This window comes from Moschus berezovskii, chromosome 14 (genome assembly GCF_049115385.1).
Source record: "Moschus berezovskii isolate FMDL1 chromosome 14, NW_MosBer_1.0, whole genome shotgun sequence".
Classification (NCBI taxonomy): domain Eukaryota; kingdom Metazoa; phylum Chordata; class Mammalia; order Artiodactyla; family Moschidae; genus Moschus; species Moschus berezovskii.
In genome coordinates, this window is record NC_142473.1 from 87,212,298 (window position 1) to 87,226,606 (window position 14,309).

Here is a 14,309-nt window from a genome sequence, read left to right on the forward strand (position 1 = left end):
GCAGCCCAAGGCACTCTCAGGAGTCTTCTCCAACACCACAGTTCAAAAGCATCAATTCTTCGATGCTCAGTCTTCTTTATGGTCCAAATGGTCTCACAGCCATACATGACTACTGGAAAAATCACAGCTTTGACTAGATGGACCTTTGTCGGCAAAGTAATCTCTCTGCTTTTTAATACGCTGTCTAGGTTGGTCATAGCTTTTCTTCAAGGAGCAAGCATCTTTTAATTTCATGGTGCTGTCACCATCTGCAGTGATTTTGGAGCCCCCCATAATAAAGTCTGTCATTGTTTCCAATGTTTTCCCATCTATTTGCCATGAAGTGATGGGACTGGATACCATGATCTTAGTCTTTTGAATGTTGAGTTTTAAGCCAGCTTTTTCACTCTGCTCCTTCACTTTCATCAAGAGGCTTTTTAGTTCCTCTTCACTTTCTGCCATAAGGGTGATGTCATCTGCATATCTGAGGTTACTGATATTTCTCCCGGCAATCTTGATTCCAGCGTGTGCTTCATCCAGCCTGGCATTTAGTGTGATACATAAAAACATAAGTAGTAAGTTAGACAAGATGAGGCAGCGGAGGAATATGTTTTAGATGAAGGAAGAAGATAAAACCCAGAAAAAGAGCTGAGTGACATAGAGATAGGCAATCTACCCTAAAAAAGACTTCAGTGTAGTGACCGTAGAGGTGATCAAGGAACTCGGCAGGAGAGTGGATACACAAAACCTGAAGTTGGAAATATTTAACAAAGAGGTTAAAAATATAAGGAACAACCAAACCGAGAGGTGAAGAATAGAGTGACTGAAACGAAAAATACACTGGAAGGAATCAATAGCAGAGGAGATGACACAAAGGAGCAGATCAGTGAGCCGGAAGCCGGCGCACTGGAGCTCACTGCCACTGAAGGGAAAAGAGAATGAAAAGGAGCAAGCCAACGTCCTTAACGATAAAAAGATGTTTCATGGAAGCAAGATTGTCCGGCCTTCAGTTCAGTTCCGTTCAGTCACTCAGTCGTGTCCGACTCTTTGCGACCCCTTGGGAAACATTGGAAACAGTGTCCAGCCATAGGTGGGTTTATTTGGATATTCTTTTAACATGCTGGTTGCCATATTGTTTGAGGTAGGTGGTAAAGAAACGGGCAGGATGCCCCAAGATTTATGCCGATGCCTGTCCAGAGACTTCGGGTTTCCAGACCCTGAGAGTCATTGCTCAGTTGTCATTTGTCATGACAATTGCCATGTAACCCTCCATTGTCGTGTAACTTTCTTATTTGTTTTAATTGCAGCGTTTCCTGTCTAGGGTAAGCAATAACACTATAGCAAGGACTTCTGTGAGGAAAAGCTAACACGATGCAACTGAACGTGCTTTATAACTGCTCCATGTTATACACTTAGAGATAATTGGTTCAGTATACCCAAATCTAGCACCTCGGGGAATGTGGTAAAAGCATGAGATTAGGGGTCAGGAGTGTGTCTGAATTACGAGTAAGGTTCAGCCACTCAGTGGATGATACTGCGCAAATCTCATCAACACCGTGGATTTTTGTTTCCTATTTTTTTAAAAGGCAGAGAAAAATACATGCACCTGTAAAAACAGATATGAAAAGGATTGTGGAAATACAAGTTAGAGACCTGGCTCAAGATTCCAGCTGGAGGCCAGTAATCATTTGTCTAACCTTCATTATGTGATTAAATTAACACTGCTTGGAGTAAGAGAAAAAGTACCCTGTTGATGCCCCAGATGTGTTGAGGATTTCCTGTAAGCTGGAGAAGGAGTAGGACCAACACCAGGGGAAAGAAAAGTCTAAGAAACGGCCCCTGAAACAAACGTGAGAAATGTCAGCCAGAGGCGCTCACAGGGCAGAATCAGCCCGCTGTCAACAAACTGGAATAATCCTAACGCAGGCTTGTTATTGCTCAGAGCTAGATTATGTCAACTTGGCTGGTTGACCTTTGGTTCCATCCTGATTTTTTGCTGAGTAATTTGCAAATGTGAGTGTCACTCAAGCAGAAGGCATTTGGGGGGCGGAGAAGGTAGAGGAGGGGCTTTGGGGCCTGGAAGCCACAGAGGGCGATGACCTTTGCAAGAGGGGAGGGCCTCACCTAAAGAGGGAGATGACTGCCACAATCTGTAACATTCCACTCCCATCCTCCAAAATACCAAGGATGTGGAGCAACAGCTCTTTTAAAATTGTGAATAGGAGCTCTCAAACTCAAAGATAAAAAGAAAACCAGCAATGACCAAAGAATCGACAAGGAAAGAAAGGCATAAAACTCAGCCTGTGGGTGAATTCACACCTGCTGAAACAGACACAGAGCAGGTAGGTGATTTTAGGAAAGTATAGTTGTTGGAATATTATATTCATAAAAGGAATCAACCTCCAGTCAGTCTCTAATTTTGGAAATAAGTACTGGAACTTTGAATAGAAATCTCAGGAGATGTTCTCAGTAGCAGAGTGGACACAGCTGATAGATGATTAGAAAGGTAAGAAGTTCTGGTAGACCGTATATGTCAGAACATCACACAGAACGGAGACAGGATGGAAAATAGGAAAGAAACATGGGAAAGCTGAACAACACTGACGAGCGTGGACACTCATCTAAGTGGCGTTCCAAACAATGAGAGCGGAGAGTGGTGTTATGAAAACAGTGTCAAGGGGAGAAGACAAAGAGGTGGCAGCAGCATCAGAAGACGCGGCTGCCGCTGCTGCTGAGTCACCTCAGTCGTGTCCGGCTCTGTGCGACCCCAGAGACGGCAGCCCACCAGGCTCCCCCGTCCCTGAGATTCTCCAGGCAAGAACACTGGAGTGGCTTGCCTTCTCCAGTGCATGAAAGTGAAAAGTGAAAGTGAAGACGCTCAGTCGTGTCCGACTCTTCAAGATCCCATGGACTGTAGCCTACCAGGCTCCTCCGCCCATGGGATTTTCCAGGCAAGAGTACTGGAGTGGGGTGCCATTGCCTTCTCCAGAAGATGCGGCAGATTTTCCAAAAATGAGGAATGGCTTAAGACTGAAATAACTCACTTAAAACTGAGTGTGAAAAGAACTCCTCAGATATATCACTGTGAAATTTCTCAGCACCAGAGGGGAAGACAAGATCCTACAAGGTTTTGGAGAGAGGGGATAACCTGGTTCTGAGGAGAAGAATAAGGATCTTCCTGACTTCAGACTTTTCATTAACAACCCCAGACACTTAGTAAACAGAGAAGTGATACCATGGAGATTCTCAGAAAAGGTCTTAAATCCACCATAGTAAAGACAGGAAAACAGGCTCTAATTAAAGATCAAATTAAAGAAATAGTTGGACATGCAAAATCTTGAGACTTTTAATACACAGATTCTCTCTCTTAAAATGTGTTATTAATGTGTGATGTGTGTGCCAATATTTCATTCACTTTATTGCTGAGTGTTATTCAATAATGTCCCATCCTATATGGGTCTGATCCCTGCATTGGCAGTTCCATGTCACAGGAAATAGCTCCATCAATACTAAATCCCAGGATTTTACAATCTGACCGAGGTAAATGTTGAAAAGCCAGAGCTATCTATAGTACAATCTGAGCTGTCTTCAATAGGAGCAGTCTACATTTCCTCATCAATTACATGACCAATCCCCGCCTGAGCTATAAAGCTGGTGATTCTGGGAAAGAAATCTGAGAATGACTTCTTTGGAGCCTCTCTGGAAGGGACTCCATGGGTACTCCTGATGACCAAATTCTACTGGAAGGCTCCATGGACTGATCTTCAAATAATAAGAATTAGAAAAGCATCAAAAGTCTTAAAATTCACTTTTTAGGGAGCCTCTGAAAGTAGATGGTTCACAAAATGGCCTCAAAAGAAACAAAACCCAAACCAGAAATCTACATAAATTAGTCAGCTTCCTCCAAAGACCATTGTGCCAAATTCTCCCAGACGTCTCCAGCTACTAATAGTTTTTTCTGTTTATATCATTTTGTCCTTTGTTGTTTAGATTGTATTATTCTTTTTTCCAGGTTCAGTTCAGTCGCACAGTCGTGTCCGACTCTTTGCGACCCCATGAATCACAGCACGCCAGGCCGGCTTATGCAATTCTAATTCTCCACAAAATGTTTCCCTGGCCACGTGCTAAGTCACTTAAGTCGTGTCCAGCTCTTTGTGACCCCATGGACTGTAGCCCACCAGGCTTCTCTGTTCATAGGATTCTCCAGGCCAGAACACTAGAGTGGGTCGCCTTTCCCTTCTCCAGGGGATCTTCCCAACCCAGGGATCGAACCCAGGTCTCCTGCATTGCAGGCAGAGTCTTTACCAGCTGAGCCACGAGGGAAGGCCTATCTCTGATGAGATAAAAGTAACTTGCCTTCATGCTTTTATCTCTGTTTGCAAGATACATTGTGTGTGCTAAGCTATCTGACTGCTGATAATTTTTTAAAATTTCTTTCTGTGGTTTTGGTTTTTTCTTTTAATATTTCTTGGCTTCTTTGGTCCCGTCGGGTCCTGGTTGCAACACGAGGGATCTTGGCGCCCTTATTCAGCGCCTTTGTTGTGCTTTGTCTCTAGCAGTGTGGGCTTGGTTCCCTACCCGGGGATTGAACCTGCTTCCCTGGCATTGCAAGGTGGATTCTTAACCTCTGGACCCCAGGGAAATCCCTTATAATGTTGAAACACGAATTTGCTTTCCTTGAGTACCAGGAATCCCAAGGGAAGGCAAAACCTTACCTAACCCTTACATGAGTATCTTCACTTAGATGTAACGAGCTAGTTACGAAGAGCCATTTTGAGTCAACATAAACGAGGGCTTTGCTGGGGATGTTTACAAGAAAAACTTCCACTGTGCAGGACTGCTCAGGATGGGTAGTAGGGCCGCGTAGCGCTTCTTTCTGACATTCTTCTCTTCAGCGCCTCACATTAGAATGATCGTATCAAAAGGGATTGGATCTATAACCACAGGGAAAAAAGGCTTTCACTCAAAGTTTTGAGAGACACATTTCTTAGGCAGCTTATACTATATATGTACGTAATTTTGTTTTGCTCTCTTTCATTTAAGAGACATTAATATACATTTTGTATTTGTCAGGTACTTTCCTAAGCAGCTCACAAATGTTAGCCTGTTTAACCTAACAAAGCAGAAACCCAGTAAGTAAGTGTAGGCAGTGTTATTGATCTCACCTATAGATAAGGAAACAGAGGCAAAGAGGTATTAGCTGCTTTGGTCATAGATTAAAAACCCTGAGTTACAACCACACTCCCAGATTTGCAGAGACAGCAGAACATGTGACCCAGAAGGAGGGCCCAGAGGTCCAGGAGAGGCTGCCCAGCCCCCTGAACCTTCTCCCTTCTTTTTTAAGGAGGAAAGGTCCACATTAACAGCTCCAACTTAGCTGTTTCTGTAGAAAAACTACCACAACACACTTTGCAGTTTCTGGCTGGGTGTGCCAGGACAACGGAGTTTTCACGTTCTGGAAAATTCTGCCGCTTCTCATCGGTTCCTGGGGACTCTTCTCTGTGGCGACAACTTTCCAGGTGAGGACTCACCTCCGTGGAGAGAATCGCAGCTCTGTGATACTTGCCTCTTCCCTTTTCTTCCCACAAGAGGGTAGGAAAAATCAAACGCTCTTGTCGGTTTTAGACAGGAAGTGCCAAGCTTATTGATTGATATTTATGCCAAAGGGGAGGGAGTCTATTTGATTTGAGAAATAATGCATTGCCTCTACTGTGTGTATGATAGACGTACTGTGGGAAAAAAAACTTCTTGGAAGGACGAAGCCAGGTTTCCATTCTGAGCAGATGAATAACAAGGAGAGGGTTTGGAAGTTGGTGGGTGAGTGGAGAGGTAAGAACGTTTGCAGGAAGGGTGCTGACCCAGGTAACATTCGCCTAACACACCTACAGTGCTGAGACACGAGGCAAATTGGTTCCGTTGACTCCGTCAGGAAACATTCCACAGGAGGCAGCTTGTTCCTTAGATAAAGGTTAACCAAGAAAGCAAAGCAGTCGGTGCAAAGTCAGAGAGGAGATACGCAGAGGAACACGGACTAGAATGCCCGTTGGGTTAACCGTTAATTCAGATCCTGTGAAAAAGAAAGTTACTGTAAAACGTTTTATCAGTAATGTTACTGCCATAAAATGGCTTTTTCAGTTGTTGTTTTTTCAGTTGAAATATAACTGCTTTGCAAGGTTGTGTTAGTTCCTGCTGTACAACAAAGTGAACCAGCTCTCTGTATGCATACATCCCTTCCCTGGGCTTTGTGGGTGGCTCAGATGGTAAAGGATCTGCCTACAATGCAGGAGTCCTTGGTTCAATCCCTGGGTCGGGAAGATGCCCTGGAGGAGGAAATGGAAACCCGCCCCAGTGTTCTTGCCTGGGGAATTCCTTGGACAGAGGAGGCTGGAGGGCTACAGACCATGGGATCGCAAAGAGTCGGACACTCAGCAGTGTTCACTGACTCATGAGGTCCTCTCCCCCGTTAGGTTCCCTCCACCCCATCCCACCCCTGTGAGCCGTCACAGAGCACTGAGCTGAGCTCCCTGTGTTACACAGAAACTTCCAGCTGGCCGTCTAATTCACACATGGTCGTGCGTACATGTGAATGCTGCTCTCTCAGTTTGCATAAAATGGCTTTGCACATCTTGTTTTCCCTTCTAAGTTTCTCTTTCTAGCTCCTTACAGTTCTCATATATGTTGCATATTGAATATGTGCAAGCCGAGATTTACATATTATAATCACAGATCATGTACTGTGCTGTGTTCTGCATTTTCTCCTTTGATTTTAGGATTCTCCTGTGCGTGCCATGGTCATTACGTCAATGGCTCCTAGAATCGTAGTGTGCTGAGATCGGCGTTTATTAATCTTCTAGTGCTAGACATCTTATTTGTTAGTGTTGTTTTATAAAACTATTCTTTAGAGCTTGCTTTCTTTGTTTGAATTGTTCAACATTTTGCAAATATTTCCATTCAGGATGGCCGGGTCTGAAGTGCTTCTTTTGTGTGGGTGTGTGGACTCTGCCCTTTGCCAAAGCTAACAGCTCATGATGACTGGGCAGTATTCTGCAGCCTCTTCAGTTTTCAATCTACTCATTAACAGGGCAACATGCTTTGCTGTTGCTGGTGGGGATGGTGGTGCTTTTCACTGTGTGTATGTATGTGTGCCTAATAGAACGGTCTCATATTAAAAGGCTTGCAGTATGTAACAATGTTACAACCCTAGAAACTTGGCATCAGACTCATTTTGCCTCTTACAGGAGGCTTTTGGACAAAAGGTCACACTTGCCTCCCGGAATGCTGGACTTCTACTTGACGCTGGGAAGGATTGAAGGCAAAAGGAGAAGGGGGCAGAGGATGAGATGGTTAGACAGCATCACCGACTCAGTGGACAAGAATTTGAGCAAACTCTGCGAGATAGTGGAGGACAGAGGAGCCTGGCGTGCTGCAGTCCATGGGGTCGCAAAGGGTTGGACACGACCTAGTGACTGAACAACAAATCCTGAGGCTCTCAGGAAGATGAGATAAATTCCTAGACACATTTTTATTTCTCACAACCGAGAGTGGAGTTGTTACTATTGAGAGCTAGTTGGTAGAGTCCAGGGATGTTACTATACGTTCTATAATGCATAGAATTGCCTCCCCCAACAAAGACTTATCTGGACCGAAATATAAATAGCACTAAATTTAGGGAACCCTACTCCAAACTGGTTAAGGAATTTTGAAAAAGAACATGAATTACCATACTGTCAGTGATGAGCGAGGGAACACTGCTATAGATCCCACAGATATTAAAGGAGGAGAAAATATAGATGATTTTGTGCAATACATTCTACAGCTTAGATGAAATGGAAAAAAATCCCTCTGATGACCTAAATAAATAACCAGATGTGTCTGACTCTGCAACTGCATGGACTGTAGCCCGCCAGGCTTCTCTGTCCATGGAATTCTCCAGGCAAGAGTACTGGAGTGGGTTGCCATTCCCGTCTCCAGAGGATCTTCTCGACCCGTGGATCAAACCTGGGTCTCCTGCATTGCAGGCAGATTCTTTACTGTCTGAGCCACCAGAGAAGACCCAACTAAATAACCAGAAGTTACCTCAAAAATCAGAAAAGCCATATATTCACAAAGGAAATTGAATGTGTAGTTAAAACATTTCCAAGAAGAAATTTAATTGCAAGTAAAAATATTTCCCAGTCTCAGATGGCTTCACTGTTGAAATGAACAAATACTTGATGAAGAAGTATCAGTTCTCTTAAGAAAATAGGGGAGGAGGAAACTCTTCCCCAATTAGTATTTTCTGAACATAAATATTATAGCAAAACAGATAAAAACTTTACTAGAAAATAAGAATATAAATCAATATCATTCACAAACATAGGTGCAAAAAATCCTTTAAAATAATAGAAAATTGATCCAACAATATGTAAAAATAATACCTTACGAATAACTGGGGTTTATCCTGAAAATATATTATTCATTTAGCATTCAAAAATAAATAATTAAAATTCAACATGTCAACAAGAAAAAATCATATAATTATCCCAATATATGTATTAAAAGTGGCTGACAAATATCACGATTAATTTATGACTTTAAAAAAACCTCTTAACAAGCAACTTTTTCAACATGACAAAGGTGATCAATGAGAAATGAACAGCTGAGCTTAAGTAAGAAAATAAATACTTTTCCTTAATATCAAGACAAATGCTCATATAACACTGCCTATAAAATATTTTCCTGCAAGTTCCAAGTGGTACAATAAGACAAGAAAAGGAATAAAACACATAGAGATGGAAGCAGCAGCAGCAGCAAAAAAAAGTTTGATCACATATGTAGAAAATTTTAATTGAAAAAGTACACAACTACTAAAGGTAATTGTGGGACAGATTAGTTTTCATTCCAATGCCAAAGAATGCTCAAACTGCCGAAGATTGTACAATTGCACTCATTTCACATGCTAGAAGGTAATGCTCAAAAGCCTTCAAGCTAGGCTTCAGCAGCACACGAACCCAGAGTTTCCAGATGTACAAGCTGGGGTTAGCAAGGGCAGAGGAACCAGTATCAAATTGCCAACATTGGTAGGATCATAGAGAAAGCAAGGAAATTCCAGAAAAAACATCTACTTCTGCTTCATTGATTACGCTGAAGTCTTTGATTGTGTGGATCAAAGCAAACTGGAAAACACTTAAAGAGATGGGAATATCAGACCACCTTACTTGTCTCCCGAGAAACCGGTATGAGGCAGGAAGCAACAGTTTGAACCAGACATGGAACGACTGACTGGTTCAGAATTGGAAAAGGAGTTCAAGGCTGTTGAACTGAACTGAACAAGGCTGTCAGTTTGTCACCTTGCTCAATTAACTTCTGTGCAGAGTAGATCATGCAAAACACCAGGCTGGATGAGTCACAAGCTAGAATCAAGATTGCTGGGAGAAATATCAGTAACCTCAGATAGGCAGATGATATCAATTTAATGGCGGAGAGCGAAGAAGAACCAAAGAGCTGCTGGGTGAGGGTGAAAGAGGAGAGTGAAAAGCTGGCTTAAAACTCAACGTTTAAAAAAGGAAGATCTCGGCCTCTGGTCCCATCACTTCATGGCATGAAGAAGGGGAAGAAGTAGAAGCACTGACAGATTTTCTTTTCTTGGGCTCTAAAATCACTGCAGATGGTGACTGCAGCCATGAAACTGAAAGACACTCACTCCTTAGAAGAAAAGCTATAACAAACTCAGACAGCATAGTAAAAAAGCAGAGACGTTGCTTTGCCAACAAAGGTCCATCTAGTCAAAACTATGGTTTTCCCTGTAGTCATGTACGGATGTGAGAGCTGGACCATGAAAGAAGACTGAGCACTGAAGAATTGATGCTTTCAAATTGTGGTGCTGAAAAAGACTCTTGAGAGTCCCTTAGACTGCAAGATCAAACTAGTCAATCCTCATATATGTGGCATATTGAATATGTGCAAGCCGAGATTTACATATTATAATCACGGATCATGTACTGTGCTGTGTTCTGCATTTTCTCCTTTGATTTTAGGATTCTCCTGTGCGTGCCATGGTCATTACGTCGATGGCTCCTAGAATCGTAGTGTGCTGAGATCGGCGTTTATTAATCTTCTAGTGCTAGACATCTTATTTGTTAGTGTTGTTTTATAAAACTGTTCTTTAGAGCTTGCTTTCTTTGTTTAAACTGTTCAACATTTTGCAAATATTTCCATTCAGGATGGCCGGGTCTGAAGTGCTTCTTTTGTGTGGGTGTGTGGACTCTGCCCTTTGCCAAAGCTAACAGCTCATGATGACTGGGCAGTATTCTGCAGCCTCTTCAGTTTTCAATCTACTCATTAACAGGGCAACATGCTTTGCTGTTGCTGGTGGGGATGGTGGTGCTTTTCACTGTGTGTATGTATGTGTGCCTAATAGAACGGTCTCATATTAAAAGGCTTGCAGTATGTAACAATGTTACAACCCTAGAAACTTGGCATCAGACTCATTTTGCCTCTTACAGGAGGCTTTTGGACAAAAGGTCACACTTGCCTCCCGGAATGCTGGACTTCTACTTGACGCTGGGAAGGATTGAAGGCAAAAGGAGAAGGGGGCAGAGGATGAGATGGTTAGACAGCATCACCGACTCAGTGGACAAGAATTTGAGCAAACTCTGCGAGATAGTGGAGGACAGAGGAGCCTGGCGTGCTGCAGTCCATGGGGTCGCAAAGGGTTGGACACGACCTAGTGACTGAACAACAAATCCTGAGGCTCTCAGGAAGATGAGATAAATTCCTAGACACATTTTTATTTCTCACAACCGAGAGTGGAGTTGTTACTATTGAGAGCTAGTTGGTAGAGTCCAGGGATGTTACTATATGTTCTATGATGCATAGAATTGCCTCCCCCAACAAAGACTTATCTGGACCGAAATATAAATAGCACTAAATTTAGGGAACCCTACTCCAAACTGGTTAAGGAATTTTGAAAAAGAACATGAATTACCATACTGTCAGTGATGAGCAAGGGAACACTGCTATAGATCCCACAGATATTAAAGGAGGAGAAAATATAGATGACTTTGTGCAATACATTCTACAGCTTAGATGAAATGGAAAAAAAAATCCCTCTGATGACCTAAATAAATAACCAGATGTGTCTGACTCTGCAACTGCATGGACTGTAGCCCGCCAGGCTTCTCTGTCCATGGAATTCTCCAGGCAAGAGTACTGGAGTGGGTTGCCATTCCCGTCTCCAGAGGATCTTCTCGACCCGTGGATCAAACCTGGGTCTCCTGCATTGCAGGCAGATTCTTTACTGTCTGAGCCACCAGAGAAGACCCAACTAAATAACCAGAAGTTACCTCAAAAATCAGAAAAGCCATATATTCACAAAGGAAATTGAATGTGTAGTTAAAACATTTCCAAGAAGAAATTTAATTGCAAGTAAAAATATTTCCCAGTCTCAGATGGCTTCACTGTTGAAATGAACAAATACTTGATGAAGAAGTATCAGTTCTCTTAAGAAAATAGGGGAGGAGGAAACTCTTCCCCAATTTGTATTTTCTGAACATAAATATTATAGCAAAACAGATAAAAACTTTACTAGAAAATAAGAATATAAATCAGTATCATTCACAAACATAGGTGCAAAAAATCCTTTAAAATAATAGAAAATTGATCCAACAATATGTAAAAATAATACCTTACGAATAACTGGGGTTTATCCTGAAAATATATTATTCATTTAGCATTCAAAAATAAATAATTAAAATTCAACATGTCAACAAGAAAAAATCATATAATTATCCCAATATATGTATTAAAAGTGGCTGACAAATATCACGATTAATTTATGACTTTAAAAAAACCTCTTAACAAGCAACTTTTTCAACATGACAAAGGTGATCAATGAGAAATGAACAGCTGAGCTTAAGTAAGAAAATAAATACTTTTCCTTAATATCAAGACGAATGCTCATATAACACCGCCTATAAAATATTTTCCTGCAAGTTCCAAGTGGTACAATAAGACAAGAAAAGGAATAAAACACATAGAGATGGAAGCAGCAGCAAAAAAAGTTTGATCACATATGTAGAAAATTTTAATTGAAAAAGTACACAACTACTAAAGGTAATTGTGGGACAGATTAGTTTTCATTCCAATGCCAAAGAATGCTCAAACTGCCGAAGATTGTACAATTGCACTCATTTCACATGCTAGAAGGTAATGCTCAAAAGCCTTCAAGCTAGGCTTCAGCAGCACACGAACCCAGAGTTTCCAGATGTACAAGCTGGGGTTAGCAAGGGCAGAGGAACCAGTATCAAATTGCCAACATTGGTAGGATCATAGAGAAAGCAAGGAAATTCCAGAAAAAACATCTACTTCTGCTTCATTGATTACGCTGAAGTCTTTGATTGTGTGGATCAAAGCAAACTGGAAAACACTTAAAGAGATGGGAATATCAGACCACCTTACTTGTCTCCCGAGAAACCGGTATGAGGCAGGAAGCAACAGTTTGAACCAGACATGGAACGACTGACTGGTTCAGAATTGGAAAAGGAGTTCAAGGCTGTTGAACTGAACTGAACAAGGCTGTCAGTTTGTCACCTTGCTCAATTAACTTCTGTGCAGAGTAGATCATGCAAAACACCAGGCTGGATGAGTCACAAGCTAGAATCAAGATTGCTGGGAGAAATATCAGTAACCTCAGATAGGCAGATGATATCAATTTAATGGCGGAGAGCGAAGAAGAACCAAAGAGCTGCTGGGTGAGGGTGAAAGAGGAGAGTGAAAAGCTGGCTTAAAACTCAACGTTTAAAAAAGGAAGATCTCGGCCTCTGGTCCCATCACTTCATGGCATGAAGAAGGGGAAGAAGTAGAAGCACTGACAGATTTTCTTTTCTTGGGCTCTAAAATCACTGCAGATGGTGACTGCAGCCATGAAACTGAAAGACACTCACTCCTTAGAAGAAAAGCTATAACAAACTCAGACAGCATAGTAAAAAAGCAGAGACGTTGCTTTGCCAACAAAGGTCCATCTAGTCAAAACTATGGTTTTCCCTGTAGTCATGTACGGATGTGAGAGCTGGACCATGAAAGAAGACTGAGCACTGAAGAATTGATGCTTTCAAATTGTGGTGCTGAAAAAGACTCTTGAGAGTCCCTTAGACTGCAAGATCAAACTAGTCAATCCTAAAGAAAATCAGCCCTGAATATTCACTGGAAGGACTGATGCTGAAGCTGAAACTCCAAGCCTTTGGCCACCTGATGTGAAGAGCTGACTCACTGGGAAAGACCCTGATGCTGGGAAAGATTGTAGGCGGGAGGAGAAGGGGACGACAGGATGAGTTGGTTGGATGGCATCACCGACTCAATGGACATGGGTTTGGGTGAACTCCGAGAGACAGTGAAGGACAGGGAGGCTGGTATGCTGCAGTCCATGGGGTGGCATGATTGGGACACGACTTAGCCATTGAACAACAGCACTAAAGGTAATACATTAGCTCAAAAAGGTCACACTACACAAAGCCAACATAGAAAAATCGCACTTCTATAAACAAGCAACAGATTTTTTAAAACTTCAAAATGTAATTTACAGTTATATGTTTATTTATATGCTAAGTCACTTTGCTTGTGTCCAACTCTTTGTGACCCCATGGACTGTAGCCCGCCAAATGTCCCTGTCCGTGGGATTTTCCAGGCAAGAATACTGGAGTGAGTTGCCATTTCCTCCTCAGGGGATCTTCCTGACCCAGGGATCTATCTGGTGTCTCTTAGTTCTCCTGAATTGGCAGGTGGGTTCTTTATCACTAGCGCCACCTGGGAAGTCTCATATTTATTTATAATGACATCCAAAGGAGGGAATGAATGGGAATACGTTTAACAGAAGATAGCCAAAAACTAAAGTACTTTGCTAAAAAATTTAAAGAAGACCTAAAATAATGAAGAGACACATCACATTCATAGACTAAAATATTCAATATTTTTCAGATATTACTTCTTATATAACTAAGCTACAGATTCACTGCAATATCAACATAAATGTCAGAAAATTTTTAATAAAAATTCATAAGATTATTACAACATTTAAATAGAAATGCAAAAAACCTAAGCAAAAAGCATCTAAAAAAGTTGGTGGACCCACACTATCAGATTTCAAGGCTTAGTATAAAGCCACAGTACTCAAAAATAGTAGCAAAAAAAAAATCTTAAGAATAGATATATAGATCAATTAAACTAATAGAAACTTGAGAGATGCACGCATACATATAAACTCAATTGCTTTTCAACAATTACATCAAAGCGACTCAAAAGAGAAAGGAAAGTCCTTGTAATAACTGGTAATTAAATAACCAGTTTCTACTCCA